The 11,534-nt window shown below is 35.8% G+C and overlaps 1 pseudogene; it reads left to right on the plus strand.

The window, feature by feature from the left end:
• The first annotated feature begins 606 nt into the window (after window positions 1-606).
• LOC119041555 (uncharacterized) lies at window positions 607-698 on the plus strand (annotated as a pseudogene).
• Window positions 699-11,534: the final 10,836 nt, after the last annotated feature.

Raw genomic sequence — 11,534 nt, forward strand, 5'->3', positions numbered from 1 at the left:
TGCCCACTCTTTACTTTCCTACTTACTTTATATTTGTCAACCTGACTTTCTATCATATATTTGATTATGTTTAATGCTATTCACTACCACTAGAATACAAGCTCTGTGAATAAAACATTTTATTCACTGCTGTCAGCATCATCCATCAGTCTGGGCAAGAGAAGTCTCTGCTTTGTGCCCAGTACTTCATAAAGTCCTGAATGTCATCAACACACATGAAACAATTTATTCAAAAACACATGCATACCTATAGAAAGATAATCTGCAATGGTCTCCTGCATTGCTGCATGCTCCTGTTCTTTACTGTTTCTTCAAGGATGTTTTTATAGAGAGTAACTTTGGAAGATTGAAATAGTGTCTTCCTCTAGAGACGTGTTTCCTGATCTGGATACTATATGTAATACTTCTCTTCTGGGCAAATGCTGGGCAGGTTTGGTATCATCCTCCTTAAAAGAATGGGGGTTTCCTAAACATGCAATTCTTAGCTGGAACCTATTGTGTACACAGCACCCCACTGAACTGTTCCTCATCAACCCCATAGGCTGAGGAAATGTGGAGCTCATTCTGCTTTCTATTCCATAAGTAATAAAATGCTCTGTTTCTCTGATCACTTCTCAGCCCTTTGGCTAAGATCAAGTGTAGTAGCTGTTCTTACTAGTTTAAAATCCTCTGTCTCTGACCTTGGAACCCCACCTCTTCTGCAAGCATCTGTGTAACTGGAAGATTGGGTTATTCACTACAGGTAGGGTAAAATCTCAGACTGTTTACATACCTGGATACATGGGATCCAGCACTCAACACTAATACTGTGCAATACGTAATTCTCCATTGAGAATTCATAATTTTCAATTTATAAGTTGTGACTAATGAAGCCTGAGACCCAGAAATTTCTCCTTATCTCTTGCCCTGTGTACTTGAGAGATAAGCAAACATATCCCTGTACTGTATAAAGAAATGGGTGTTGTGTTGCTTCTTTATCAGTGATAAATTTTGCTTTGGAATATAAGAAAAATCTAAATGATGAATATCCCTAAGTAGAAAACAATGAACTGATAATTAATCAGCTTAACTCATAAAACTCATGCTCTATGATTAAGTCAATACAATGCATTTTTGCAGAAAATACAGTATCATTTTATGGTAGTGTTGACTATTTCTTTTTTCTCTTCTAATTTACAGTTCTAGAGATGCTCAGGAATAAATGAGATGCTCTCAATAGCTGCACATAGGGATCAGAGTATTTTATGATATTAAACAATTTCCATTGCTCTTAAAATTGTACATAAAATATAACACCTATAACAACATGCATATTATCTATAACAACATGCATAAAATATAACACCTATAATTTACATTGCTTATAGATCTAGATGTTGCTTTATGAGGTGGTAAAATTGTTATGAATAATTGTTATATAATAGTTTATGTATGAAGCTAAACACTTCTGTAACATATGCTTTAATAAAATAATTTATTTTATACAACCTTATTTTAATGTTTAAAAACATTATGTAAGGTTCATGGTTTATTTCCAACTTTTTTTTGAGAATTTTAGTCATAATTTTGGTTGCCTCTACTTCAATAGTCAAAGTTTTTCTAAGTTAAAATTAATTTAGCCCTTGCTGATATGGCTCAGTGGATTTAGTGTTGCCCTGTGGACTGAAGGTCGCCAGTTCGATTCCCACTCAGGACAAAAGCCTGGGTTGTGGGCCAGGTCCCCAGTTGAGAGTGTTGGAGAGGTGATTAATTGATATTTCCCTCACACATCCATGTTTCTCTCCCTCTCTTTCTTCCTCCTTTCTCTTTTCTCTAAAAATAAAAATTAGTTAATAGATAAATTAATTAAAATTAATTCAAAACATTATCAAAGAACTACAATAAAGAATGGTTAATATGGCATATTATCAATAGAACACAAATTATGTGAAAATTGGTAATAAGATAATTATTGATTTTGTTATAGTATCGGCAAGAAATGAGTGTTGGAGAATATATAATAATTTGTGAAATATGTCTCTGTACATCAGACATCACTGGTTCCATCACACAACAACAAAATATATGTAATAGAAACCAAATTCAATCATTTCATATTTGCTGAGTTTTAGTCATTTAAAACATAACTGAGTACAGAAGTTTGATTCATTATGACAGAATATTTTTCAAAGTAATTTAATTTATGAATTTTAAAAATTAGAAATTTATAATCTGGGCCTCCACTTTTACTTTGTTCCTAGATTAATAATTGTTAGCGATTAAATGCTTGATTTAGAGAATTCACCATATAGTAGATGTTCAATATATTTCTCTTAAATGAATAAATTTATTTATTCATTTAAATAAATAAATAAATAAATCAGCAGTTTGTCACTTTCAAGCAATTTATTTTTTGTAGTATAAACTTTCAGCAATTTATTTTTTTCATGTTTAATGCATTTCCACATTCACTACCATTCATTTTTTCCTACATATTCCTAACTTTTAATTTTTAAGAAAAGGTCATTTGCATAGCTACAGAATTATTGGGTTACAATATTTTCCCCATTAAAGCTCTTTAGACATTGTTTCTCTTTCTTAAGAAATTCATTGTTTTACTGAAGTCTTTACTAATCTGATTTCAGTTCTTTGAGGGATCATTTATTTCACTTTCTTGGATGCTTTCAGAATTCATTTTAGGTTTTTTATATTTAAAATGTTCAGATATGTTTCACAGTAGATACTTCTTTTATTTATTTGTTCTAGAAACATGTTAAGACTTTTACATCCAGACCCAGAATCTTTTTTTTCCTTTCCCTAATGTTCTAAAAAGCTTTCTTCTAAAAAACATTTGATTACTACATCTATTCACTTTGTTCTGTTTACTACAGAAATATTTATTAATGTATGATAACTTATTTGTGATAAAAAGGCAATATAAGTTATTTGAGGAAATATTTTATGTTTTTATTAGATTCCAGACCAGTAGTATTATATTAGTAAGTTAAAAATAATATTATAAAAGTCAAATAAATAAAATATGTGGTAAATATACAATAAAATAAAGTGTATACCAGAAAGCTCAAGCTTTTCAGACCGGTGTTTGCCGCAGGCTTCGACAATTTGTCGTGCTCTCTGCCTCCGCCACCCTTGCAGACGACCCGAATGAGCACTGTGTGACTGGCTCCTGTCCAACCTTTCTGACCTCATTTCCCACAGACCCTTAGCAGACCCTTTACCTCAGCTGGAGTGCAGGGTTTATAGCCCCACAGCGTCACACTCTTTTCTACATTAAATGCCATTTCTCCCAAATCTTCTGATGTTTTAAGTCCACCTTATGTAACTTCTGGTATTTGAAAACTCCTCTCATTACTGAAGCTGCAAAGATCATTCCCTCTTAGTCTTCTGTACAACAGAATGTGTTCAACAGGCTCTCATAAACATGTTCTGCCATAAAAGTAATGATTGTGTGGGTGCCTATTAGTTGTTTCCTTCTAACCAGAGTAGAGATGAACAAACAAATGGAAGTAATGACGTTGCTAGGCAACACCATCACAATGAGCCCTTATTAGCATCACAGTTCCATCCTGGCTTAATCCTACTTGTTCCAAGCTCATCTCTTTATTATGGCCCTCTTGCTATATTAACCACATCAAACCACCCAAAAACTTCTTGGGTGTGAAGGATGCTGCTGCCTGTGTTTTTACTTCTCTGATATTCCACTTTATTTATGCACCAATTACTATCTGTACTTTCCAATTTTCTTATTACAGTCATAATGTGACTAAACAGAAGCGGTGTGCTTTATTCAGCAATTATCAATCACTTACTGCTATTCAGCATAACCATCTTTCCAAACCTTCAAGTTGGTATCATTATAGACCCTAGTCATGGCTGAATGTTTCAGGGCTAGTTGTCTACCATCTTTATACAATCCTGGGGGATTATATATCCCAATCCTCCAGAAGAAAGAAAATTATATGCTTTCAACCAACCCTAGCCCTCCCTCCATCTCCTCTCCTACTCTTTAATACATTCTCATTTTTATCTTCAAATTTACGCTTTTTCCCTTATTTTGTCTGAGAACCTATCCAGACATATGCTTTTCCTTCCCATCTGTTCTTCAGATGAAGATAGAACTACATATTCTAATCTAAGTGTGTGGTTTGGGAAGCTGGGATTAAAAGAACATGTTTGAAACACCACATATTTTTTGTCTTCTGTTCTAACTTTAAAAGGCATCTAAATATAAATTTTATTTCATGATACAACTTGGTTTACTCCCTGAAATTTAGTATTGGTCATTAAAACCTTGATGTACAGGAACAAAATAAATAGTAAACAAGCATGCCAGCTCATATTAAAAGTTTGTACTACATGAGGTAGAGACATGAAGTCAACTTGAGAAGGCTGTTCTCTCATGTTGTTGAAATCATCTTAATGTAGCTTTTAGTTAAATAAAGCTATAAACATTATTTTGAAATGGCAGTATTTCTGATATTGTGATACTACAAAGCTAACCTATTCTTGGCAAGACAAAAGAAGAAACAATTATATCTTTGTAGTCAAATGTACATCACTGCAGATTATTCTCCCTATTTTAAAAAATGTTTCAAAAATTAGATATTTAAACTTTACTTTTTCTGAAAATTATAATTCCAGTTGAATATGGTTGTGTAAGTGTGTGAGTTTTGAAACAGTTGCTTAGATTATGAGATAAAAACATAATGATTGTAGAAAGAATGTTACGCATGATCCTGATCTCATCTGAGCAGAAGGATGGTAAGTGAGACTGGACTAGTGGATTTGGCAGAGTTCAATGCCACTGGACAGGCTGCCGTGTTCCATGCACATTGCTATTTTTTTTGCATACACTGTTGTCTAACTCAACACTCATTCCCAGCATGCTTTTCTCTATATTGTGATTTCCTGTTTTTTTCCAACTAAAAGTGGCCACATGGCACTGTTTGGGCCAATAAGATATAAGCAAAAGAAAAAGGGGTAGGTGTTCTGGGATGTATTTGCCTTTCGAATAGAAACAATGACAGCAACAGAGGTCCCCATTCCCAACCTCTTCCTACTCTAAATGTAGGTGTGTTTCTATATCTGAGAAAACTATAAGCCCTCAGGAGAAGGCAGCTACAAACATCACAGGATTCAGGGGCTGGACAGTGTTGAGCCATTGACACATTAAGAGTACCCTCTTACCTCTGGATAATGTATTATGTAAGAAACCTAAAACCTCAACCCAACTCAGGACGATAGCACTTCCCTGCCTGGTAATGAGTGTGACTGTCAAATATTTTAAGACACTGGGTACATTCAAGAAAAGTTAAAATTGGGTGTTGGACTTTAGGCTGGAAAAAGAAAGATACTTGCTTCTCTCTGTGTCTTGTGTCCCTTGAGTCTGGAAACAAAAGACCAAATATCTTTGGCACATCCTCAGTGATAGAAGACCTGGTCCTTTGTACACAGGAGCAGGGGAGACCCAGCAGAGTATCATCCTATAGGTGATGCTGAAAATGATACTATACCCCTTGAGTGTAGCTCCATATAACAATGGGGAGTTTGCTTGAGTGCTTTCTTTCTCCTCCCTTATCAATGATCCCCAAAGCCTTAATAAAATATTGCTGAATGTTGAGTCTGGAGTTAGTTGGACCATGAAATGATAAGAAAACCATTTCTGTGCTTGATTTAAAATGATAAAAGAGGACACAGTTCCTTCCTCTCAGTGTTCACAGCAGACAACAGTGGTGTCTACAAGCTGGCAGTCTCTCTATTTGAGGCAGGTGGGCTTACAGGAGAGTTCAGAGGAGAACGTACATAGGACATGTTCCTGAGCACATGTGACATTCTCTGAGGAACCCTCAGGAGCAACTGAGGACACTCTGAGATGTGCTTAGCACAGGAAACCTTCCATCATCACATACTTGGGCATTCACGGAGAGGCAACTTCACCATAACCGGGAGAGCCACTGAGTCCAGAGAACAATTGAGTTACATGCGTTTATACCAATATAAAATGTTTTACTTACTTGCAAAAACTCTACCCTTCTGATTTAGCATTGGTTGTAACACTGTGACTTTTATCATATTCATTCTGAAGAAACAAAAAATAATGATATAACTGAAGGATGTTGATGTAGCCTAGTAAGACCAGCCTCTCTGACTTAGTGTAATAATTATTTGTGAAACCAGAATCTAATTAATAGTGGATAAAGTGAAACACTATAAATTTTCAACTTTGTCAGAGCACTTACCGAAGAAGAGATATCCCAACTGATGCTGATGGGATGGTTTGACACACTGTTTCTCCTGCAGTGTAATAAATAAAAAATGTCTCTGATTCATTGCTCAGTTTAGTTTTCTCTTTCAGGGACAAGTTCAATGATGAAGGTAGATTGATGATTTTTACTCTATCGTCAGTACTTTAACTCTCATCACACATAAAGAGTTTCAGGTAACTCAGTCTTGAAGACGATAACAGTATATCCAGCTATCTAACTTTATTACTTTGTGCAACTCTTTAAAGCACAGTAAAAATATTCACATTCTGCCTTGTAGTTGTGGATTGAGAATAATCATAAATGAAAGAAAACTCACTAAATTAATTGTTCACTTTATTAAAGAACAATGAATTAATTCACATATCTTGCTTACCATTTATTTTGAAGAAAAGTTTTTATTAAAGAAAATGGACAATGTAACATTGAACTTGAAAACTATGATCAGGACCTTTTTGAACAATGCAAGCTTTTATTCATTTGTTGTGAAATAAATCCAGTTTTAGTGTTTCTACTATATTTCTTTAAAAATTTGTCTAATATATATATGTGTGTGTGTGTATATATGTGTATATATATACATATATATATATATATGTATATATATATATATATACTATTTTTTAGGAAATTCATAATTTTATCATCTAATGACACCCTGAGAAAATCAAGGATGTTCTGGGGAGGTATTCAAGGCTGAGGCATGATAAATGGCTCCCACTGTGGATGGGATGTACATTCTAAAGGCAGGGGAGGAGAGATGAAGGAGCCTCTGATTGCCTAGGTCTGGCTTGCAGGCCAGTCCAAGGTCACCTCCACTGGATGACCTGTCCAATGAGAGGCATAGCACAAATGTAACTATAACATATTGTGAAATATATGACTTGCATCTACATAGAACCCATTATTTCAGTGTGCTAATTGATAGAAGAGTATTTTACATTCATCTTTTCAACCTAAAATTTAATTATCCTTTATCCCCATTTCTTCTAATTATATGTTTTCATTTCTAAGATAATTGTTAAAGAGAATTTGGAGAAAGCTTCCAGTAATATTTATTACTTTGTTTGTTTGTGTTAATTTGTTGTTTGTTCACAGTGTTTTTTAATTTTAAGTTAAAAGGAGTCAGGAAGTTTTTCTAAATATTTGTACAATTGATTTCGATCATGTCATCAATTATTATTTACAAAACAATGTTTAAGGCCATTTTCTTTCACATAATAATATAAACTATAGTTTAGCAAAGCATCTAGGACCTGCCTGTGCGCTGACAGTGGAATGCAGCAGTTCACTTCTAACTGACCAGCTGTGCTACTGTTTTCATTGTGAACAATGTGGTAACTTTCACGACCACCAATGGTTTGGTTATACCAAATATCCCTCATTATCTTGAGCATTTTCATCAGGTTGCAGGCTAACAGTTCAAATTTCTGTCTTTTAATAATTAATCCATGTTCTCAACTAATATGTAACTTTAAAAAAAGATTTTATGTATTTATTTTTAGAGAGGGGGAAGGGAAGGAAAAAGAAAGGGGAAGAAACATCAATGTGTGGTTGCCTCTCTCACGCCCCCTACTGGGGAACCTGGCCCACAACCCAGGCATGTGCCCTGACTGGGAATCCAACCCTCACCCCTTTTTTTGGAAGCCAGCACTCAATCCACTGAGCCACAGCAGCCAGGGCTTAAATATGTACTTTTAAAAGCTAACAGTTGAAAAATATATAGGCAGAATGTTATTTTAGTGGATTGTTATTAATCATTTGCTATCTAGTATCAGTTCCATGCTCCTCGGTAAAACCTAATTTCCTTTATGTAAAATCCAGTTTACCCTCCCTTCCCACTAAGAAGCCTAATGATCTGGCCATGATTACTGCCTCATCTTTTCCTTTTCTCATTCTCCCAGGGAGCTGAGCCATGAGCTGTGCTCGCAGGAGGGGGTCAAAGGTTAGCCATCTCAAAGATTTTCTCTGAGAGCCTTAGCCAGTTTCCAAGGATCTCTACAAATTTCCCTCATGGTTTCTCTACCAATGTGTCCTCGATTAAACTTCTGATATAATCTTTTAGTCTAACAATTTCAATGTCCTTATTGTTTTTGTAAATATCCCACTCCTTTCTACTCCTATGTTTTGTCTGCCTCTTACTACTGCTAGAGTTTTGCTGAAACGTGTCTTTTTCCTTTATTGATTTTATCCTAACACACTTTATACTTATTTTAACCTCCCGAAACTCTTCCTGTTTTCTTGACCCTGTGATAATCACTCATGTCTTTGACCTTCTATAACATTTGCATTTCCAGCATTGGGTACTGGATTCTATGCTGTAGGTTAGTGCCTTTGGGTACCAAATTACATAACATTTTTCATTATTTTAAAGACATTTTCTGAGTTCACATTTGTCAATAGATTTATAGACTTCATAAAAGACAAAAATCTCCTTCAACAACCAGGATATTATGGTTGATATAAAATAACTGTTCTGATGTGTTTGTTAAATTGAATATTAAAATGTGTTTTTAATCATCTCTGAAAGTTTGTAGAGAAGTATTTTAATCATTTAACTTCTGTAGTTTTATGCCTTTTGGAAGTTTAAGACACTAAGTTTTTCAGGTCCAAGACAAAAACTGAGGTGCCAAAAATGTTGAAACCCTGAATATAAATGCATTTAAAACAAAGTTTAAGTTTGGCCAAGGTGGAGGCACAGGTAGAAACCTTTCACTTCCTTGCACAACCAAAAGGAGGATAACAATCAATCTAAAATCAATAAACGACCAGAAATGCCAGAAAGTCAAACTGCATGGAACCGACAACCACAGAATTAAGAAACAGTCGAACAGAACCACCAGATCGGTAAGGTGGTAGATGGAGAGAACCTGCAGTGAGGAGCAGACTGTGTGGGTGGGGCTGACTTAAGGGGAAACTGAGACTCAGAGCTGGCTGTGGACTACGGCAGTTGCCTCTGTGGGAGAAACTCCCAGTCTCACACTAGAGTCAGGTGGAAAGTGAGCTAGAGACAGCAGGGGAGCTGCCTTGTTCCCTCTCTGGCCTCTCCCCAAAAGGCAGCACTGCAGCAGAGCAAAGGAGAGTTGCCCCGCCTTGGTGAATACCTAAGGCCCCGCCCCCCTACAACTTATCAAGTCCCCCAAACAAAGGAATATGGCCCAAATGAAAGAACAGAGCAAAACTTCAGAAAGAGAGCTAAGTGATGAGGAAATAGCCAACTTATCTGATGGAAAATTTAAAACACTGGTAATCAAAATGCTCTCAGAACTGATTGAGCTTGGTTGAAAAATGAAGGAACCAATAAAAAATACCCAAAATAAAATAGAGCAAATATTTAGGGAACCAACAGTGACAGGAAGGAAACCAGGACTCAAAGCAATGATTTGGAACAAAAGGAAGCGACAAACACCAAGCAGAACACAATGAAGAAACAAGAATTCAAAAAATGAAGAGAAAAATTTAAACTTCTGGGACAACTTGAAACATTCTAATATCTAATTTATAGGGGTGCCAGAAGGAGAAGAACAACAGCAAGAAATTGAAAACTTATTTAAACAACTAACTAAGGAAAACTTCCCTAATATGGCTAAGGAAATAGAATTCCAAGAAGTCCAGGAAGCCCAGAGAGTCTCAAAGAAGTTGGACCCAAAGAGGAACACACCAAGTTACCCAAGATTAAAGACAAAGAGAGAATGTTAAAAGCAGCAAGAGGAAGGGAGTTACCTGCATTAGTCTATCAGGTGATTTCTCAAAAGAAATTTTGCAGGCAAGAAGGGGCTGGAAAGAAGTATTCCAAGTCATGAAAGGCAAGGATTTACAACTAAGGTTGCTCTATCCAGCAAAGCTTTCATTTAGGATGGAAGGGCAGATAAAGTGCTTCCCAGATAAGGTCAAGTTAAATAAGTTCATGATCATCAAACCATTATTATATAAAATGTTAAAGGGACTTATCTAGGAAAAAGAAGACCAAAAATATGAACAGTAAAATGATGACAAATTCACAACTATCAACAAATTAACCTAGAAAAAAAAGAAAAAACAATGAAAACAAAAGCTAAGCAAACAACTACAACAGGAACAGAATCAAAGAAATGGAGATCACATGGAGAGATTTCAGTGGGGTGAGGTGGGGAAGGGAGAAATGGGGGGGAAGGTACAGGGAAGAAGAAGCATAATTGGTAGGCATTAAATAGATGGGAAGTGGTCAAAATGGTATAGGAAACAGAGAACTCAAAGAACTTACATGTACAACGCATGGACATAAACTAAAGAAGGGGGAAATGCTGGAGGGTTAAGCGTACAGGGTGGAGAGGGGCTAAAGGAGGGAAAACTGTAATAGCATAATCAATAAAATATACTTCAAAAAACAGAAATAAAGTTTGTCAACTTCTTAACCTGAAAACATACAAATATCTAATTCAACTCATGAATATTACTTACCTGATGTGACTAGGTAATGTAATTAGACTCAAAAAGAAAGTCAACATTACTTTTGTATGTCTTTTGTTTCAATTAACTGGACCGAATTTGTGGCTATATTATATCATGATGATTGCTTTTAACGGAGCCTAACAAACTTTTATTAATCATCTACTCTGTGTAAGCCTCTATGCAAAGTATCAGAATAAGACATGATTACTGCTTGTGAGAAAAATTATCTGATAAACATGATTAAACATAATATAAACAGGGAAATATAAGATGCATGTGAGAATTCTGGTCAAGATGGCAGAATAGGTAAATGCCATGCTCACCTCCTCCCACAACCCCATCAAAATTACAGCTAAATTATAATAACAGCTCATGAGAACCACCTGGATACCAGCTGAACAGAACTCCCATAACTAAGAATATTAACAAGAGGCCACTTTAATACTGGTAGAAGGGGCAGAGAAACAAAACATGCTAGTCCCACACCAATGGCAGTTAATAATTGGTAGGGATATCTCAGCTGTGAAGGTCCACCGTGAAGAGTGAGCTGTTCCACAGTGGTTTCACAAGCCCAGAGCACTAAGGTTGAAAGAGGAGTCACCACAGCATCTGGCTGTGAAAATCAGTGGGCATTCCATCTGGGTCCGATGGAAGGCTCCTTTTAAAGGGCCTAAGCACAAACCCATTCACTCACCCACACTTACCCTAAGCTTCAGTGAAGAGACAGCAGCTCAGAAAAAGAGACATATAGGAAGAAACTGAATTGATTGGCTTCGATTATCTAAAGCAAAGGACTAAATCAGAGAACTAGAAGACAATAAGTGGAAAACACTCAATCTG

Source organism: Artibeus jamaicensis, unplaced genomic scaffold, assembly GCF_021234435.1.
Source record: "Artibeus jamaicensis isolate MK-2021 breed Jamaican fruit bat unplaced genomic scaffold, CSHL_Jam_final scaffold_584, whole genome shotgun sequence".
In the NCBI taxonomy this organism is placed as follows: domain Eukaryota; kingdom Metazoa; phylum Chordata; class Mammalia; order Chiroptera; family Phyllostomidae; genus Artibeus; species Artibeus jamaicensis.